The following is a 22,531-nucleotide window of genomic DNA, read 5'->3' on the forward strand; positions in this document are numbered from 1 at the left end:
TTTAGACTTAAAGCCCTGTTTTCAGATTGTTTATTGTGAAATAGAATGGTTTTGACTGAAATTTCGACATTTGCGGCTGCCCTGAGAATTTTCGCGTGTTTGTGTTTCATCTCACACCTCTACCCCAGGTAGCCAGTGCATTCGGGCCAGATCCGGCTGAGTGTCGGTGCACACGGCTGTGTTCTGGCTGCGGCTTACCAGCATTAAGCCAGCACTGGCCCAGCAAAAGTTGCCAGATTCGGCTAGGCTGTGGATATGCGGATTTGGTCCGATTTTGGCTGACAAATGGCATATTTTCCACATATTGGCTTTCACATTTCACGTTTGTTTTAATAAAAATATATTAATTTAACAATTGATATGCATATAATTGTTTCTATTTAATGTTTTAATAATTGTTTTTAGTTTTCCTGATTAATGGTAGCCTATGTCAATAAGTGAAAAGTAGTGTGAGGAAAAGTTAAGCTCAGAAATTTTTCCCTAATAAAATAAGGGAAGGGGAGAAGCATATTTTAATGTTAAGAATAGGTTTGTAGAAGCATAAAGTGCCATTTGCCTATTGAATGTTAGTATCTGGGCTATTAAGTTTATACTGAAAAATTTTCTATGTATGTAATATTTCAACAAACACATATTGTATTAATTAATGGTCAAATACTAAATTGAGATTTTATAAAAAAAATTAATAAGCTGTAAAGCTTGTCAATTTGTTTACTTTATTACAACTACAATTTTTCAGCCCTTTTCCAGAATTTGAACTAATTTGATCATAAAGATTGATCTATTTATAATTTATCGATTACAATTTTTAGACAATTAAAGCTGGTTAAAGGAACTTTTATTTTGGAAAAAGAACTGCTGCTGTTTCAAGACATGCGCACTAGCTGCGACATCTAGTGACGACATTTACCGGGCTTTAACGGTTGTTGCTGCATGAAGTCTGCTGCAATTTCTCTGAGGTAAGACTTTTTGGAAGTTATTTAACATAATTTTAATGCATAAAATATTTATACTCTGCACATATTAGATATATGTAAACTTCATTTAAAAGAAGGACAAACTGGTGTGACTGATATAGTATACGTAATTTTTTAAATGACCACAATCCCACTTCAACAAATATGTAAATTAGCATTTGAATTTATTATTAAAATACTGAAGTATTTCTAGATAAATTTGAGTAGAAAATCGATTTTTATAATTTATCTGACAAGGAGAATTCGGACATAAGAAATGAACTCTGCTCAGTTTAATGAACTTACTTAAACAGTAATATTTCGTTTAGCAAAACAAACAAATAATATTTCGCAACTCATAAAACTGGTCTGAGGATTTGCCTCAGCAGTCTATGCAGCAGGCGGGAGTAACTGACCCAGACAGCACACATACATCTGGCCGACGTTGTGCCGACTTTCAAAGTTCCATCGGCAAGATGTCGCTCAGGGAGCGTTTGCTCATTGGGAAGATGTCGTCTAGATGTCGGCATCTCGTCGCAAATGCCCTCGGGCCGATGTTTAAACGATGCAATTACAGCCGCTCTGCACGGGCTTTACCGTGCATTTATTTATTAAATTAAACCTTTATTCATTCACACTTATGCAGAATAATGTGCTTCTTTGCAATAATAACTAAAAACAAGTACACCACTGTCAATAACCGTTGCAAATTTATTCATTTGACAAATATAACACATAAACAACTTGGATAAATCAGTAACAGAATATTTAGATGTGTCACACATAAATTATATATTCTGTAACTATTATACACTGCTATACTACTGTGTAAACGTTTTACTTACACTTAACTAAAATATTTCTTATACCCTTCAAAATAATATACTCTTAAAGTATATGATTCAATTACGTTTGTGGACAAAAATATAGTCTCAACATATACATTTATTTCAATTGAGAACTAAAATTTAATTTAAAACTTTTTTCAAATTACTTGGACAAAATGATAAAATAAACAAGTAATTCAAGCCCATAATACATAGAAATTTCTTTAAAAATATCTCAGGGTGAGATGTCAAAAAATTACTGAAAAAACCCAAGGGTATATATTTCACATTCTAGGCAAAGGGTGGCTGCATTTGAAATGCTAAAATATAACAGTTTGGATTTCAGAAGTTTTAGTCTCAAGATAATTCACATATGTTGTACAAATGGGACACGGCCTGTGAAAACCCAGCAAAGTATTTCTTTGTGACTTACTGTTTTCTACATAAAATCATCCTACACAATTCAGAAAACATTATCTGAAAATATAATCTTGACATATTCAATACTGACTGAGTAAGGTCATGTCAAAGACTGAACTCAATGTTAAATCAGTAAATTCAAACTTTAGATGTCATAAGATGTTAAGACAGTAGCCTGGATTTCATATACAAGGTCACATATTTATGTATCTTAGAAATATATTGTAAATAATAATGTGCATGTACATAACAAAAACATTTAATCATAAAACATTCTCGACAGGTCTTCTGTCTTGTTTTCTGCACTCGTCTCTGCAAGCAGTGCCTTTAAACCTTAGAGGTTCCTCTTTGTTGCCTTTGCTTCCTGTCCCGAACACCGCCTTTTAAACATCTGAACACCACTTCTTCCTCTTCATGGTTCCTCTTTGTTGCTTTAGGATCACCTAAATGGAAACATCCAACAAAAAATTATTAATCATACGATCACATTTTTATATTTAAATTTAGGTGCCTATGGCAAACATGAACAATCGTGTATATTGGATAGATAATCAAAAAGTGGACCCACAAAGCATACAGTACTTTATGTAAGCATATAAAACATCTGGTCTACTATGTTGTTGCATTCCTGAGTGTCTGGCTGTGCATTATAAACAGTGTTAATTCTTCTTTGCATCCTCAACTATTCTTAAAATGAGTGCTATAGGAGGAATTAATGCAAATGTCTTGAAAATTATACATTTTATTGTTAGAGATATCTAAAGATAACAGTCACCCACTTGCTTACCACCAAACTGTGTTGAACAAGTGCTTGCATCAGTGTTCATGTAATCGAGTAAAGTATAACCTTATTCACACAGCACTTTGGTCCCAGAAAATATCCGTAAAATTGGCAGACAGGCATTTGTGTGAACGCAAAGATGTTCTGGGATTGTTCCAGGAAAGAGGACCTAGTAACATTACCGTAAGATACCTGGAAAGCCCTCTTTGTGAATGAGACGCAAAAACAATGGCGTAGTTTTGAAGTTATGGTTCAGCTCTTTAAAACAAGGGTTTTACAAAGGTCGGCAAACTGGACTGAAGCAGAGATCAAGGAGCTCGTCACTATCCACGCTGAAGCAGAGATCATTTAGCAGCATAACAGTTCTAGCGCATCAGGCGCTCACATGAGCTTATATTAAACAAAATACATGTGCGTCATGACAACAAGATATACCGTTCAGCTCTTTAAAACAGGGGTTTAAATGAACATTTACATTCACAATGAGAAATGTCTGCAAACTGGACTAGAACAGAGTTCAGGGAGTTTCAAAAATCCACTTTGAAATTGGGTTAATTCATGTGCATACTAGAACAGCGCATCACGCACTCCATTATAGTCTTATCATAAACAAAAATGCAGTCTTCTGCAGGGAGAAATAACCAATAATAACAAACCCTCAGACACTGTGGATAAAACCTATCAAGTGCAGGACTTTAAACACATCATGTGTCTTTACGGCATAAACACAGATTCCGGAAAATCATTGGCAGTGTGAATGAACCAAAAATCAAATGGTCCTGGACCAAGTTTAAGTATAATATGAATGGGCCCTTCTTCAATGTATCGTGTCTAACAGATACCAAGTAGCAAAGTTTGTCTCACCTGTGGGCCACAACACTTAGTTCTGTCCTAGTATACGCCTTAGTCCTCAGTCTAGATCTCACCCAAACACTGTAAACGGAGCAGAACAGAAATGTTAATTTGTAAGTAGAAATGATAAGTGGACCCAGATTTGTTCCAGAATGTATTAAATGAAAATAACATGGTCTGCTTTGTCTAAGATAAAGGATAAAATGCACTGTTAAATAAAAGACATTTTAAAAGGGTTGAGATGTCTGAACCAAGTCATCTTGTTGCTTTGACGTCTTTGTTTTAGTTTATCTTTACCCTTCTGCTTGTTAACAGCACACATCATCAGTAATGTTCAATTATCACTTTATGCATTACTTTATTATTTTATTAATGTTAAACACACCTTCAGGATCGTCAGTGTACCTAAATAGATAAGACTGAGCAGTGTTGAATTACCACCAGGGATTTTGATCTGTAACTGAATTCAGTCAAAGCAACAAGATGACTGTCTGATGACTCGAATGAGTTAAAGGATTACTCCTCCCACCAAAATGAAAATTGACTGATTATTACTTTTTTAACAGAACACAATCAGAGTTATATTAAATCATTTCCTGGTTCTTTACATTTATATATTGTATTTATATTTTTGCTTTATAATGTCATTGACTGGGATCAATGTTTTTCAAAGCTCAATGTTTATCCATCCATCATTAAAGTAATCCATATGTAACCCAGTGGATTAATAAATGTCTTCCGAAGCGAAACAATACGTTTGTGACAAAAACTATTCATATTTATAGCTTTTTATGATAGAGACAAGACATTTACAAAGTTAAAAAGACAATTTAAATATGGCGGCACGTGTTATCGCATTGGATGTTATGCATCTCATGACTAGTCGTAATATGAATTGTGATGAAACGCAGTAGAGACACGTGAGAAACAATGCGATTGAGTTGTTGTAGTCTGTTTACATTACATATACATCGTAACTCGCTTAAAGCTTAAAATATAAAGTTTTTCTCACAAGCCTATCATTTTGCATCAGAAGACCCACTGGGTTATATATGGATCACTTTAATGATGGATGGATGCACTTTTGGAACTTCAAAACATTGATGCCCAGTCAATGCCATTATTAAGCATTGAAGAACCAGGACCAGTGGCGGACAATGACTTATTTTCCGAGGGCGCACAATGCAATGCGAAGCTCATCCCAACATGTATGTAGCCCGTCATGTGTGTGGTTCGTCATTTTAAAATACGTGTTAGGCGTATCGCATGTGAATCACGTGTCATTTCAAAATAAGTGCCTGCTGCACACACGTCATAATGGTTTATGATAAAAGATACCTGCATTATCTCATGCGTAATCAGAGTTTAATGTTAAGTGAATGTGTTGCGTGTATTTTGTGAACGTGAGCATCTCTTTTATCATAAAAGGTTTTGACGCGTGTGCAGCAGGCACTTCTTTTGACAAGACACGTGATGCACATGGTTTACATGATGTAACAAACACACATTTTTGAAGACACGAGCAACACACATGACACTCTGAACACTTATTTTGAATTCGCACCCCTCAGAAGAGCAGTCACGAGCCGCCACTGGCCAGGACAGTATTTAATATAACTCTGATTGTGTTTGGCTAAAGAAAGAAAGACAAACATCTTGGATAACATGGGGTTGAGTAAATAATCATTTAAAGCTAAAAGTTTACGTAAAAATTATAATTGTATCATTTACTCACCTTCATGTTGTTATAAACTTGCCAAAAATTCTTTAATCTGATAAATGATGTCAATCATACAGTTGATGGTACCCATTGACTTCCATAATAGGAAAGAGACATTTTATTGAAGTAAATGAGCAGCTGTGTACTTAACATCATTTATCAAAATATCTTGTTTTGTGTATATCACAATAAATAAACTCATGCTGGTTAAGAACATAAACCGGGCCTGTGTGACCACTAAAGCACAATAAAAAACATGTAAAGCTATCTCACCTTGAAAGAAAATTTGACACGGACTACTGAAAATCTAATGAAGGAAAAAGACAAAAAATCATATATTATGCACAAATGTTAAAAACAACATTGCAGTGTAGTGTTTAGTATAATGCGTTTCAAATAAGTAAATTCAACTTATATTATTTGTATAGTATATATCAGTACAGGGGACATGCACAAGTTTGGGCACCCCTGGTAAAAAAATTCTGATAATGTAAACATTTAAGCGAGGGGAAGATGAAATGATCTCCAAAAGTATCCAAAGTTAAACATGAAACGCACATGATTACCACTGTATGTAGTCCAGTGCTGGGATCGCCTGAAGTCCTTGCAAGGGTCGATGTCATCTTTCCATTTGTGTTAGGTGATCTGACAGAGGCAGGATCCAGACTGCAGCTCACATAATTGCTAGTAGAAATAGAAAAGCAAATTGAGAAAATTTGCATGACTGCTGTTCATAGCTTTTTAGGTAGTGGATGGTTGTGATTATTAAGTTATTTATAACCTGAGGCAAAGGTTAGTGAATGCAATTATGTGTATGCTAGACTTAGAGCTGTTGCGTTTGGTGGATAGAATCGGCGGTGTCAATTTCAACGTTGATAATTAGTCAACATAAATATTGTGTCATCACGACAAAAATATAGCCTTTTCCCCTTTGACATGGCAGATTTAAATGCAGATTAACATTCACAATGAGAAAAATCTGCAAACTGGACTGAAGAAGAAATCAGGGGGCTCGTCACTATCAGCTATGAACATTCACCAGCATAACAAAACAGCGTGTAACTCAGTGCTTCCCAATCCTGGTCCTCGAGCACCCCCTCCCAAAAACTTATTTAAAACACCTGATTCAACTTATCAGCCTCCTTCCAAAATGGTAAACATGTCTCCCTAACAAGCTGATGAGTTAAATAAGGAGACATCTAAACTTTTTGAGAGGGCGTGCTCGAGGACCAGGATTGGGAAGCACTGGTGTAACGCACTCCTTTATGATCTTATCATAAACAAAAAAATACACGTGTGGTTTCTCGAGAGAGAAATATTGGCAGCGTGAATTAACCAAAATCAAATAATCCCGAACAACTCCCGGATGTGTACTCTGTATTTTTTCCATAATATGTGTGTGAAAAAGGCTACAGACATTAACCATTCATTGAAAGCAAGTTGTCCATTGAACCTTAAATGTCCTTGTCAGTATCGGGAAAGCGGTCCTGAAACAAATATCCTCGTCGTAAGAGATGTACGGCGTACTGTCTCGACTAAACATATGGAGTCCTTCTTTAGGATCTCTGACTGCCGCACTCTGATGTTGTTCACCTGGCGTGTAACACGACAACCCAAATTGTCTTCATTATCCCAGGCACCTGCACAGAAACATTGAGAACACAAGCACCAGGGAAGCAGTGAGTGTGCGTCTTACCTACACCTAATGTAGCGTGTACATGCCGGGCGATGGAGGCCCCGGTGATCCCAACATAGGGGGGAGAAGCAGTTATAAGTCGGTATCTCAAAAGCCTGAGGCAATGTGGTGGGAGAAGTGCTGGCTCGTGTCTTCCACTGTCGGTTTGCTGGCATTGGAGAGAATCTCATCTGGATTGATCGCATCCTAGATGTACATGCCCTGCACAGAGAAACAGATGGCTTAGTACCTCTATGTCCTATCTCCGATAAAACTAATATGACAGTATGGTTAAGATCAAAAACACTTAGGGTTAAAGTCAAATAATAAAAATGTTTGTAACAGCTGGTTAAAAACAACTTACAGCAAATGATGTTGTGATCTGTTTTGCAAAGACATAAAACATAATAATTGAATATTACAGATTAACATAAATGATGTCCAGTTACACCCACTAAAATGTCTTGAGGTGTCTGTCAGTGAAACACTTACACAGCAGTGCCAATGACCTGTTTACACACAAGAAGAGAGGAAACAAATATGAGGGAAATATTAGCTAAGGAAAAAGGCAAGAAATTTATTCAGTCATTTCCAGCCCTTGATGTGTTTAAAATCCACAGTATGGCAAATGACTATGATATGAAACACCGGTTCATTAAAGGGATAGTTCGGCCAAAAACGATATTAAACCCATGATTTACTCACCCCCAAGCTGTCCAAGTTGCATATGTCCATCGTTTTTCAGACAAACACATTTTCGGATATTTTAGAAAATATTTTATATCTTTCAGTTGATTAAATGTAATGTTACGGGGTCCAGCAATAGTCCACGACCTTCAAGTCCAAAAAAAGTGCGTCCATCCTTCACAAATTAAATCCAAACGGCTCCAGGATGATAAACAAAGGTCTTCTGTGTGTAATCCGTGCGGTGTTGTTGTAGAAATATCCATATTTAAAATGTTATTAACGTTATAAACTACCTTCCGGTAGCGCCGCCATCATTTACTTAGTTCTTGTACATACTTGATACACCCATGATGTCGCCTTTGCTCTGGTGGGTTGCATTGCAAAGGGAGGAGTAACTGGACACGCACCAACAGAGAGAAGCGCGGCATCGGCCTCCGGTATAGTTATCCGACCCAAAGCCGACGTAACAGACAAGCTTGATGAGCGGGAAATACCGTTGACTTGACTGAAGATTTGGCCGATGCCTGGCCGATACTTATTAGATGTTTCAGATAAGGAGGCCGACGTACGCTCTTGAGCCGACGTCGGGCAGACGTACGTGTGCTGTCTGGGGAGGGATCGTGAAGCTATTCTGCTAAACACTCGTAGCCACCTCAGCCAGTTCCGCTATTATACAGCTGACTGAGGTAATTTTTTTTTACCAAGGGATAAGTTTGTCTGGTACAGAAAACGTTTAAATTTCACAGAACAGAGAGCATTGCAGCTACAGGACACAGCTGGTAGTTAAACTTCTTTACTAAAGTGCACCTGCAGTAAAAATATTTCCACCTCACTGTTGCACAACATTATAACCGATTTCATCTATTGAAAGATACTTTGTAGAAAATGAGTGAACCTTAATTATTTAATTATTACTCAACATTTTGTATCTGGGTCATTCTACCGAATTGGTGCAAATTGACACTTCAAAACTTCTTGAAAAAAGTGTGTTTTTTCCTGCAAGCTTTGTAGTCATAAACATAGTAGAACATCTAAGGAACACTAATCTACTGATTGGACACTTTAGTTTCCTAGCGTGTTTTTATACAGTTTCGAAATGTTTTCTCTCTCCCAAAATGTGTCACTACCGAAACACAACAACATTTGATATAAAAATTAGGTTTTTAATAGCCTATTCTGATTTTCTTTACATTAACCTTCTAAATATATTTTTTAAATTTTTTTAAATACAGTTTCATTGTTATATCGATTAGAAATATAATTTTAACAAAACTATAAGAGTGGTTTATCAAATGAAATGCATTTTGAAAGCATTATTTCTCTGTAATTGCCATACATGCACTGATACAGATTTGAAATTCAAGGATTCATTAGTTTAAATTTTTATCTAACTAAATAAAATTATGTCATCTTTTCTGACAACAAAACCTATTTTATTTTTCTAGAACATTATTTGTTTCGGTCGTGACAGTAATGTTTCGGTAGTGACATCCATATTGGATTGTCCATATTTTGTTTAAAAAAAGTAAATAGTTAGTCAAAAATGATTGGCATTATGCAGTCAAAACATACAGCACAAAAAATATCTAAAGCAACACCACATAAAAGCACTTTGCACTGACATTACGCTGATGACGGATAGTTCAGACCTTAAAGGGATGCAAGATAGCCGATTTTTGCGAGTTTTATGTGTATCGTGTATATTTTATGTGTATATTGGCCAATATGTGGCTGCTGTGTTCACCGACATTATCACTGGCATTATTTACAGACAAAGTGCTGGAAGCCACAAGCGATTGCAGGTCATGTGACTAAAAACAAACAACCTTTCCGTGACAACATTGAAAGCTCGGCCTAACAGCTGATCATAACTGGACAAAGCGGGTTTTTATTTCTATATAATTTTTTTATTTATATATATTTGTAGTAATAAAGTGCTAGAAATCAATATCCTTTGCTGATAGTTCCTCATCATTGTGGAGAGTGCAGTTCATGGTTCCATAGAACCATCACCTTTTTTTACTATTTGTTAAATATAGTTTTTTTTTAAGTTCAATAAATGTTACTTTTTTAAATTGAGACATTTATAATGTAAACTGAGTGAGCAAAAGCAGTATCGGCTCCAAGTATCGGCTCAAGAAAATAGGCAGCCTGTATCGGCTAAGGCTAATGAAACAAAAATCGGTATCGGCATTGGCACAAAAAAATCCATATGGGTCAATCTCTAAAAAGAACTATACACACAGAACTGTCTTTTAACCATCTTCCTGTGTTTGTCCTGTCTTTTTCTCCATTCTTTTCTGACATTTCTTTGCTCCCTGTCAGATAATTCTTTGATACTTTTCAGCATCCCTTCTTCCCTGCGTTTTTGATTTCGTTCTCTTTGCTTTTTTAAGTATTCTTGGTCAGGGCTCCAGACTAACTTTTTTTACTAGGAGCAAAGTGGCCCCCAACTGAAAATTTTAGGGGCGCAACCAAAAAAATTAGGGGCACACACCGTAAATCAACATGCTAACCAAATAATCACATTTCTACAAAATTCCACTGTATTACTAATACATACTTTGATGATAGATGCAGAAAGTACAATGTGCTGTTTCAAATTCACTGTCACATCAGAAAAAAAGTCAAATTTACTAGTCGCACATGTGCGAATGGATGTAAAATTCAGTGGCACACTCTCAAATTTTGGTGGCAAAATACCACCAATTGGTGGCAGTCTGGAGCCCTGTTGGTACCTTTCTGGGTCCTCCCTCGATCTTTGTCTGTATTTTCTCAGTCTGTCCGCTCTACTTTCATCTTTCCGTCTATGCATATTGGCAATTCCTCTCTCTCTGTAGCTATCTCTACAAATTAACCAAAGATATTTACATTTACATTATTAGTGTGAGCCTGCCTACACTTAACAATGACATGTCAATTTACTATGATACCAGATGTGCTATCTGTTATATAAATTATATGAAGCAATCAGTCAAAGTCACGCTAAATTAGCGCAGAAAGTTTTCCATGACACCAGAGGTAGAATCATATAGCCTTCATTTATCTCAATAATGAGTCAAGCTACTATGAATTAATTAAATTAATCTGGCCTAGTTTGTAGTCCTAGTCAAATCACATACAACATTACAGAAATATGACTGACAAATTATTTGTACTGAAAAAGAATATATGTGCACTTGAAAGTTTCTATTTATTTATTAAAATAAAGAAACAAGTGTCATTTTGTCACTACCGAAACAATCACGTCACAACCGAAAAGTCAACAAATGTTTCGGTTGTGACTGTTTCGGTAGTGACAATTTAAGCTAACTTTGATCCTACTGCTAAGAAGCTAATTAGTACGTAGTTAGCCAGCACAGTTCTCGACATTGAAACATGAGTAAAACCTTAATGACCAATAGAAAAAATTTTAAAAAATTAATTAATCATTACAAATGTGTGATCGGTAGTGACATTGATAAATGTCACACACTGATTTCCAAACTTTTGATCACATTTACTTCAAAACCATGGGACTGATCTAATCACCATGCCACCACGAGGGAGTGAGGCACAGACAAAGTTTCTGATTCAAAATTGAGGGGAGTGGCTTAAAGCAGTACTATATTATTGACCGAACTATGCAATGTTTCGGTAGTGACGTGAAAATGCGGGACAGTGTTTTTTTACATAATTATTCATGATTTTTACTGAAAATATCCAATAAATATATTTTTGGTTTTAATTAACAAAAGTTTTCAAAATGATACTTCTTTAAAAAATTATAAAAAAATATTAAAAAATTATTTCATATTTTTTTTTCTATGGTGAAATTCAGACCTTGGGGTTTGGGACAACCACCTCTCAATTGAAACCACTATATAAATGATGATATTTTATATATAAAGCCTGCAGCTACCTCAAATATTACTTTGGGTTTTGATTGCTATTTGCTTATATTTTTTTATTATCAAAAATTTTCCTACGTTAATGCTTTTTAAATTAGTTTTTTGGTTCCGGGACAGCAATTTGCACGAATTCGGTAGAATGGCCCATCTATGATCTGTCTGTCTGTTATACAACTTAACAACTTATTGTGATTGTTTTTGTCACATTTAGATTTCTCAAGATCATCAGTTTGGACAGAATTCATTTGAAGGATTAATGTAAGTAAAAGTACAATATTGGACGGGGCATGGATATTTCTTGGGAATCAGTTTTGTTGCATTGTTAATGTCAGGACAGTCTGAGGGGTCAATTAGGGCCAGAAGTATGATAGGGATTTGTTTATAGTCCAGGCAAACTAACTCATTTTGGAGCAAAAAATAGAAGTAATTGTAAAAGAATTTTTTTCAGCATAGATCATTTCTATGAGGTGTCCAGAACAACATACTAAAAGTCCTAAGAAATCCTAGTTGAGGAAATATGTTAATTTCTCATCAATCCGAAATGTGTGCCAATAAGGCCAGACTACAATACACCCCAATGGGGCTATTTTTTTCCTTTACTCCTATCAAAATGAAACTTTACACAATGAAAGTACCCATGAAAAGTAAATTTTTTTGTATTACAAGTTGCTTTGAAAATTAAATTTAATATGCATATGAGCTATACACTAATCGAATATGCCCAAAATACACCCAAAAGTAACTTTTTGGTATTACAAGTTTCTTTTGAAATGAATTTGAATATCCACATGAGCTTTACACTTATTTAATATGTCCTAATTTGCATAGGCAGAAACATCATTCATATGTTTGATAAATATATCAGCCCAATGTTCATCCAATCATCCTGCTGCTTTTAGACTGGCCTCTAACCTGAAAACTGCCTGGCTTGGTAGTTCCTGCCAGCTGTATAACCCCCACCGGTATAATCTTCAGGGTCACGGAGGAACACAAGCCTCCCCACCACAACAAGGTAGCAACAGAAGGGGAGGCCTTTTTCGTGTTTTTGTTTTTTGGTGATTTTGTTTTTACATCTTTTTTTAAATCCAGCCTGGATCCTCGACCCCTTCTCTGTGGCTCATGGTTCTGGCACCTCCTATATCAGTTCCTGGTTTGTTCTTTGCTTAGTTCTTCCCCTCTGGGTCATATTCATCTGATAAATCAGGCAACTGTGAGTTTGTACAGCTATTACCACAACATTTTCCACAAATGTTAGTGCAAGGGGGTCCATGTTTTTTGCATGTGCATCTCTTTGTGCTGCAGTCTTTCTTGCAACTACAGTGGACGTAACTATCAACTCCAAAAGTGCAGCAGTAAGTAAACATGATTTTAAATGGTATGGATCAATCTTTCTGCAAATGTAATGATTGAGCTGAAGTTTAGAGCTGCTGTGTGCATCATGCCATCCAGATCTGAAGCCCGGAAAATGCCGCTATAAAGTATAATGTGGTTATAATGTAACGCTATAGCCTAAAATGTAAGTGAGCATCTTATTTATGTATTTAATTTTTTTCGATTCAATTTTATTTATATAGCGCTTTTCACAATTTGGTACCTTTTAGACCTATGCGTATTGGTTTAGTCACAGCAGTGATTAACAAAAATTCGGCTAAGACCAGCATAAGCTGGTAACTGTTTTTTGCTGATTTAAGGTGGCAGTAGCTGGTCCTCCCAGCCTGGGAAAAAATTGACATGGTGTTGGCTCGTTACGCTGCTTGGCTGATCAGTCATTATTGGCATTAATCTCCCATCCAAAACATGGCACCCCCAAGGTTTTGGGTCCATAGGTTCACTTCCCCCTTTCCACTTCATCATTTGGTAAAAGACCCAACGACTATGGAACTTTGCAGCTGCTGACGTTGGAGGAAGAGATTGAGCTTCCACTGGAGATGAGTTCTGAGTTACTTTAATAAAGAATTGCCTGTTATCTCAGCATGTCCAGTGATTCATCCTTTTGCCCCCATACAGTGATACTAGAGCTTTTTCACCTGCAATGATGATGCCTTTTCCCACATTTTCCTGTGACTGGCTAAACACCTTAGCTTGTTTGAGAAAGCTCGTGTCATTCTTTACTTTTTTCAGTGCCATCCCTTTCCTATGCCAAATAGACGAGATGTAGAATTACAGCCTCAAAATGATTGTGGTTGGATTGTTTGAAGAGCTCGATGTGTCATCTTGAATGGAAAAAGTCTGAAATCATTTAGTTGCTTTTAAATAAAAATCTATAATATGGTATAGGTTTTCGTTCCCTAATTAAAATGTAAGTATGGAAAACAATCAATTACACATTCTTAATAAAAATGTCATTTAAATTCTGAAACATAAGAGGATTTTATATAAATTGTTTCAGCACTGACTCATAATAGTGCCCCAACAAAATAAATGGCCAATTGCACTGCATTGTAATGAATGTATTTTGTAATGCAATTTTTTTACCCATATCAATGCTGCAAGGAAACCTCAGGTACATTTATGCTGTTATACTAGTGACCTTAAGAAAAAAGGAATCAGTCTTTCTTGTGTTTTGTTCATAAATTTACTGTATTGATCTATTTTTTAGCTTAACATGCATTTAAATTGTACAGATTTTGCTAGTGCTGCAATTCAGATTGCTTTAGTGAGGCAATTTTATCAGATGAATATAACCCAGAGTGGAAGAACCAAGTAAAGAACAAACCAGGAAATGATATGGGGGTGCCCGAACCAAAAGCCACAGAGAAGGGGTTGAGGATCCAGGCTGGATAAAAAACATAAAAAAATGTAATAACAAAAACACACACAAAAAACACAACTCTCCCCTTCTGTTCAGGCTTGTGTTACTCCGTGACCCTGAAGATTATATATATATATGGATGAACATTGATATATTTATCATATGAATGATGTTTCTGCCTATGCAAATTAGGACATATTAAATAAGTGTAAAGCTCATGTGGATATTCAAATTCATTTCAAAAGAAACTTGTAATACCAAAAAGTTACTTTTGGGTGTATTTTGGGCATATTCGATTAGTGTATAGCTCATTTGCATATTAAATTTAATTTTCAAAGCAACTTGTAATACAAAAAAATTTACTTTTCATGGGTACTTTCATTGTGTAAAGTTTCATTTTGATAGGAGTAAAGGAAAAAAAATAGCCCCATTGGGTTGTACTGTAGTATGGCCTTATTGACACACATTTCGGATTGATGAGAAATTAACATATTTCCTCAACTAGGATTTCTTAGGACTTTTAGTATGTTGTTCTGGACACCTCATAGAAATGATCTATGGTGAAAAAAATTATTTTACAATTAGTCTGTCGTAAAACGCTATTTTGCCTGGACTATTAGGGCTACAAATATATATTACAAATAACAAGTCTTTAAAAAGTCTTTACATTAAGTAGTCTAAACTAAACTTTGATATGTAAACGTTGTTATGTAAACTATAATAACAAGATATTTTATTAGATCACAATTCCAGTTTATGGATTTGGCATTTGCAGTCATTTTGAAATATAAATATAATGGTAGAGAAAACACAATTATCTGTGGATTAAGAGTAAGGAAAACTTACTTTTTTATATAATTGAAAATCTCAAAACAACCCTTAAAAAACCAAATTGAGTTCTCTTTTGCTGCATCTTGCAAATATTACAATTTTAAATAGGCAAGGCTTAAAAAGGTATAAAAATAATAATGAACTTTCTTGATAATACAACACTGGCACAATTGGGCATGTAACCGGTTTTTTTTACCTTAGTGGTGTGCCCTTATTCTAGTACTTATGTTTCTAGTAGCTATGTTTACATGCAACCAATTAATCAGTTTGTAATCGTATTGATGGCTCAATCGTATTAAAAAGCCGTCATGTAAAAACCTTAATCAATACGATTGAGGTAGATTGGATGCAAATTTGAATCGTATTGAAAGGGGTGGGGTAGTCCAATCTGTGATCCGATCAGCAGGAGAAAAGTATGCATGTAAATGCGTGAATCGAAGTATTTTGTCGGATGCAAAAATACATTGTGCATGTGCACAGAAAATTTGTGCTCAAGTTCACGTCGTATATTTACCTCTTATTTGCTTTGGTTTGGCTTTGGGGTGGCATTGCCAAGTCCTCTCTTTTTTTCGTTCAGATTTGGGCTACTGTTTAAACTGTCTTTGTGAGTTTTTTTTTCTGCGGGTCAGATATGAAAGGATTTTGTTCATTAGTTATTGGTATTTGGGCTGTGATAAGTCATTGGGATGCTTTTGGGCTAATTTTGAATGTCCATGGGGATGGTTTTGATATGTGAAGCTGCCAACCCTGGTTGTGCGCTTGCACAGATGTTCGGTTTATATAATATGTACATGAAAACAAACATTTTGAGGTGCAAACATTTAAACATGTTTAGGGTGCATGTAAACTGTATTGTTGTAACCTTTCATCGGATTAAATTCAGTCGGATTGACAAAATTTTGTGCATGTAAACATAGCCCTTGTGATGACAGTTTGTTCGAGGATAAGAAAACTGCCATCTAGGGTTTCAGAACGAAGCAAGAGCCATCAATATTATATATGTATTGTATGTTTATGTATATATACATTAGCAAGAAAATGTAATGGTTTTCTGAATAAATATACATAAATAACATAATGTGTCTAAAAATTATTACACAAGAAATTCAGATCTTTCATGTGTTTTTCAGAGCACTAGCAGGTTCCAATAAAGGCTGGAACAGAACAGACAGAAAAGGTACAGTATACTTTCTTTCCATGTCCGCCTTGCCCACGCACACATCCGTACCGCTTTAAAAAGTATATATTATTTACAGGACATTCACAAATTTAGAAAAAATGAAGAAAAGTAGCAGCTCCACCACTGCATTGAATATACTGTTCTGTATGAGTGTGCAACTCAGCGTTCCCACAACGCGCACGCTTGACATCTGTTCCTCAGACATGAGGGCTCGCGAAGCACGCACACAGCGCGCAGTCAACACATGCGTGATCACTAAACTAAGTTTTCTTTCTTGTTTAAGTGAACATAAACAGCTAGATGTGTCAGTATCAGTATATTAAAGCAGTGCAGTCTTAAAGCTGTCTTGGGTTCTTAAAGTGACAGTAGCCTGCTGCTTTCTGTGTCAGAAATGTTCTTTACACGCCAAAAATGAAAATCACTCACTATTCTTAACTGAACAACTTTTGCAGCTGCACATTTAATTCATACAGTAAGGACTGTGCAGTGTTTTGTGTGTATTTATTGCTAATGTTAAATCATAGATTCTAATAACTAATATTTTTACATTTAATACAGATGCCTGAAAAGTAAAACAAGATGAGTATAGTGTTATGATAAAAAAACAAAACATTTGGTTGCTTGTCAGTAGCATTGTTGTAGTGACAGCCAAAATACATCGGCCTAGGGCTGGGCAATATGGCAAAAATCCATATTGAACGATAATGATATATATTTCGATGTAAGTTGTTAATGCTTCCAGCTTTAAAACAGTATGCCAACAATGACTGAAAAAATAAGAGGGTTCATTTATATTTTAATCTGCGCCTCGTCAGTTTTTTAGCTAGCCAAACCACTTCCATATAAAGGAATTCGTGCTACCTTTTTGTCCACAATTTATCATCTTTGGATATTCGTTGCCACTTCCACTCATTTTTGTTTAGTTTTTTTGTTGTTGTGTCGAGTTTGCAAAGTAGGAAATGGACTTTGTACTACTCATGTGTATTACATATATGCCAATGTATTTTGGCTGTCACTACAACAATGCTACTGAAAAGCAACCAAATTTTTAATATTTCCTCTTAATCATAATACTATACTCATCTTGTTTTACTTTTCAGGCATCTGTATTAAATGTAAATATATTAGTTATGAAATTGTCTGTCAACATGATTTTAACATGAACCTTAGCAATAAATACAAATAAAACACTGCACAGTCCTCACTGTATGGATTAAATGTGCAGCTGCGAAATTTATTCAGTTAATAGTAGTGAGGGGTTTTCATTTTTTTTGTATAATGAACATTGAACACTCAAGACAGCTTTGAACACCCAAGACAGCTTCAAGACGGCACTGCTTCAATATACTAATAAACATACAGCTGTTTATGTTCACTTAAACAAGAAAGAAAACTTAGTGAGCCCTGAGCCCTCGTGTCTTGAGAACCATATACAAGCTATACATGCTGGTAAACAGGCACGTCACCTTGTGGAAACGCACAGTCGCACACTCATACAGTACAGTATATTCACTGCAGTGGTGGATCTGCTAATTTTCTGTTATGTTTTCAGTTGATAAGATGTGCTTTTTGATTACTGAAATTTAATTTAACCAGAATCCAGAATAAAACGAAAAACACGGAATTTGAGAAAAAATTTAACTGAATCTGGGGAAAAAACAATAGGGCCATAGCTGTGCTAAAACCTGACTCCAATTGGCTTTTTTGAGGTCATTCAATTAAGGGTTCACATTTTTTTCACAAGCACTAAGATGTTTTTGGTAGTTCTCAATAAAGACATGAAAGATCTGAATGTTTTTGTGTAATTATTTTTAGACACATTGGGGCGGTTTCCCAGGCAGGGATTAGACTAGTCCTAGACTTAAACAGTTTTAAGAGCTCTCCAAACTGAAAACAACTTGCACTTACATATCTTAAAATACATCAGTGCCCTTTGTTTTACCTCAAAATGCACACAGGTAATGTTTTTAGTTAGGCATGTTTGTTAAAACTAATTATATTTCCTAATTAAACTAAGGCCTAGTTCTGGATTAAGCTAATCCTGGTCCGGGAAACCGCCCCATTATGTTTATCAATGCTCTTGACTTAGATAAAGTTTAGATCGCATTTTATGACAAATTTGTTCAGAAAACTGTGAAATTCACATACTTTTTCTTGCCACTGTATATAAAGCCATTACAATGTTAATCTATGAAGCTATAAGTCTTCCACCCTAAAGTACCTGTCATTGTTTTTGAAGCAGAATAGCTTGTAGGTAACATTTAACCCTGGAGAACCCACGGGTCAAATGTGGCCAATGTTAATTGATTCTAAGAGAAGGGTTCTTGGGTTCTCCAGGGTTAAACTAACAAGCTTGCATTTACCTAATTAAATAATTTTGTTTCTTTTCAAGAATCTGTCAGAAGAAATTCAACTACTGTTCGTGCACCAGATGGTGAAGTAGAAAAGTTCGTAAAAACTTCTGCAGCTTGCATCTGACAGAGATGCAAAAAGAATAAGAGAGCGGGCCTGAAAACAAGCAAATTCAAGGTATTTCAATTGTTGTTAAAGGGATAGTTCAATAGATATTCTTTCATCATTTACTCATCCTCATGTTGTTCTAAATCTGCATGATTTTTTCTGATGAACACAAATGAAGATGTTTTGCGTAATGATGGTAAAAACACAGCACATTGTAACCATTGACTTCCATAGAAGGAAAAAGTATTTTGAAAGTGTTGTGATATATGATGAAGAAAATATTTTGATAAATGATGGTTAGCACACAGGTGACGGTACCCATTAAATTCCATCATATTTTTTTATTCCTTCTATGGAAGTCAATGGTTATAATCTGCTGTGTGTTTACCATCATTACTCTAAAAATCTTCTTTTGTGTTCATCAGAAAAAATTCATACAGGTTTAAAGGTAGGGTAACACATTTTGAAAAATGCTAACGGTAGCCGCCTAGTAATGAAATCACGATCCCACCCTTAAGTCAAATCGCCATCCAAAGTCACACCTCTTTCAAAACACATGAACATGCACAGATCAGACGGTCACATTTCATGTCTCATTCACCAGTGAGAAAACTTTGCAGTACAAAGTGAATAACACTTCCAAAATAACCAACATAAACAACTGGTTTATATCAGAATTAGTTTGAGCACACGTTCGGTTGTGTAGACGTAGTAACTATATCGTTATGCTAATCCGTAAACGAACACAAATTTCATAAGCAACACAATGTTTCATCAAAGTAGAATATCTGAATCCATCTCAATACAAACATATCGCGTACCTACCTTACCAAAATAAACAACGACCTTTTCAGACCCTTTGCTTCCTGCAGCTGTTTGCATCTCGTGCTAAAGCAGTAAAGTTACAGATGTTAATTTGGGTTTTTGCTCTTGCTGATCCAGGCAGTTTTTGCTGTTGTTGTTATAAAAGATGCCTTTCGTTTTGTGGCTCCTGTACAGGTTGTCAATTCAGCAGAAAAGTTTGCTTTTCTTGCTGTTTACAGACAGGAGGTGAGCGCACGTGAACACGCATCTTAATACCAAGTGTAAACAGCCTCTTAACCAGCATAACTAAAAATCTTTCAGGATCAAATCTGTTACCCTACCTTTAAAACAACATGAGGATGAGTAAATGATGACAGAATTTTTATTTTAGGGTGAACTATTCCTTTAACATTTACCCAATTTAACATTAATGCCTTCAGTCTATCTGATGAAGTAACCATGAGTCATTTTCTGTTCCCCCTCTTATCTCTTTTCTCTCAGTCTTTCCTTCTTTTAGGGTACACTTGAGGAGTGTCCAGATGTTTATTAATGTTTTATTAATGTAATGTTATGTTTCAAATAAACATGTAAACATACTGTATATTTTTCTTTCTTTTTTAAACACCTACAGTAAAGTGTGACACTTAACACATTAAAAGCATCACAAACATTGAGGATAGAACTTCTAATGTGCAGTTTAACTTTTTTTAACTAAATATAATAAAAGTTTTTTTAAGAAGGGATAAGAACATGCCATCTTAAGGGCTAAGGTTATAAAGTATTGTTTTGTGGAAAAAACACTTTAAAAAAAAATTTGGGCTAGTTTCGTCTGAGTGTACAGTTTAACCTGGCATGATTCTGGCACTTTGCTGGCAGTGTCGGCTGACTTTAAGCACCCGGACATTGGCCAGTTTTGGCTGAGTGTACAGTTTTAGCTGGCGTGATTCTGGCACTGTGCTGGCAGTGCCGGCTCACTTTAGGCACCCGGACATGGGCCAGTGTACTTGGGCCGATTCTGGGGCGTCATTCATCCCAGAGTTGGCCCTTTTCTGGCAGCCGGAACTGGGCCGTGTTTTTTTTTCTGGCCTGCCGGATTTGGGCCATTATTGGGCCAAACTGTTTTGGCTACCTGGGACAATGGGTTTAATGGTGCACTGGAACAATCCTTCCTAAAATGCATTAAACTTTCGTTTACAAAGACATGAAACTCACCGAGTGGTCAGGGGTGTTCACTGGTATGCTCACACAAAAATCGCTGCAAAAGACGCATTCCAACAGGTTTTATCGTAGTTTTTACCAACTCCATTGACTTGTATTAGATGTCCTGTGAGGTACGGTATTACTCCGCGCCGGGAACTTTGTTTCTATTCTTGCAATTGGCAATGGCGGATTAGCGCCACCACCTGGGCTGGAGTGTATATTATTCAAGCTCTAAGCAGAAGAATGTACTGGTGTGAGCCGTTTGGAAAAATAGGTCCACAAGTTAACAACGAATGCTAAAACAGCTGTCAGTCAAAACCATTCTATTTCACCATAAACTGAAAACAGGGCTTTAAGTCTAAAATACCGAACTTGTCCTTTAAGTCTTCTTTTGACTAAAATTAGACTAAAATAACAAGACTTTTAGTTGACTAAAACTAGACTAAAATGACGAGACTTTTAGTCGACTAAAACTTGACTAAGATACCTTGAGTTGTCTTTTGACTAAAACTAGACTAAAATGATGAGACTTTTAGTCGACTAAAACTTGACTAACAAAAAAAGATATGCACAAGACTAAGACTAAATAAAAAATAGGTGACAAAATTAACACTAATCTCCGCTTTAATACATAAATACATAAACTGTCACATATTCTTCATAAAAATCCAACTCAAACGCGCATGTACAAGACTTTAATCTTTTAAGTTCCTAGCCCTCCTAAGTCTCAATCTCACCTATTTAGATCGATCTTCAAAAAAAATTGGCACTTATTGTCTTCTGATTCAGAATTAAGTGTCATTTTTCAAGATCCCCCACTGATTGTATTTAGAAGGGCTAGGAACTTAAAAGATTGTCTTGTACATGCTCAATTTCAGAAGAGTACTCCGAGTCCCTCACAGAGATTAATTATTCCTTTACCTAATGGAAATTATCGCTGTGGAAATTGTGCACAATGTAACAATACCTCTAAAACTTCCTTTTTTTGTCATCCGAGAACCGGAAAAAAGTTTGACATTAAGTCAGTTATCACCTGTGTCTCTACACACGTGATTTATTTGATACGCTGTCCTTGTGGTTTGGGATATGTGGGCAAAACAACACGTCAACTTAAGCTAGTGAACACAAAAGTTCAATCAGAAGAAAGGATATGAATTACCCGGTAGCTACCCATTTTAATGCACTTAATCGTGATATTTCCTCTCTACGCTTTTGTGGAATTGAAAAGGTTAATATGCCACCTAAAGGTGGTAATATTGATTTACTATTACAGAGACGTGAACTCTATTGGATTTATACTCTTTATCACCTTTAGGGTTAAATGATGAAGCACTGTTTAATGTGATGCTTTGAATTGTTGATTAGACTTGTTTATGAGTGTTGTATCGGGTTACATATGTAAAATGATATCATGAGTTTATTGAATTGAGATTTAATCATATGACTATTCTGAATGATGCACCTATCATGTGACTTGATGTTTCTACGTTGTGATT

At 35.7% G+C, this 22,531-nt stretch overlaps 1 long non-coding RNA gene across 1 annotated transcript; it reads left to right on the top strand.

Moving 5' to 3' along the window:
- Window positions 1–720: 720 nt before the first annotated feature.
- LOC135771495 (uncharacterized) lies at window positions 721–20,546 on the top strand. The gene is made up of 5 exons (XR_010542931.2): window positions 721–959; window positions 12,020–12,066; window positions 16,522–16,568; window positions 18,964–19,100; window positions 20,337–20,546. It is a non-coding gene; the product is annotated as an uncharacterized lncRNA (long non-coding RNA).
- The last annotated feature ends 1,985 nt before the right edge of the window (window positions 20,547–22,531 follow it).

The sequence above is a fragment of the Paramisgurnus dabryanus genome, chromosome 8 (genome assembly GCF_030506205.2).
Source record: "Paramisgurnus dabryanus chromosome 8, PD_genome_1.1, whole genome shotgun sequence".
Lineage (NCBI taxonomy): Eukaryota > Metazoa > Chordata > Actinopteri > Cypriniformes > Cobitidae > Paramisgurnus > Paramisgurnus dabryanus.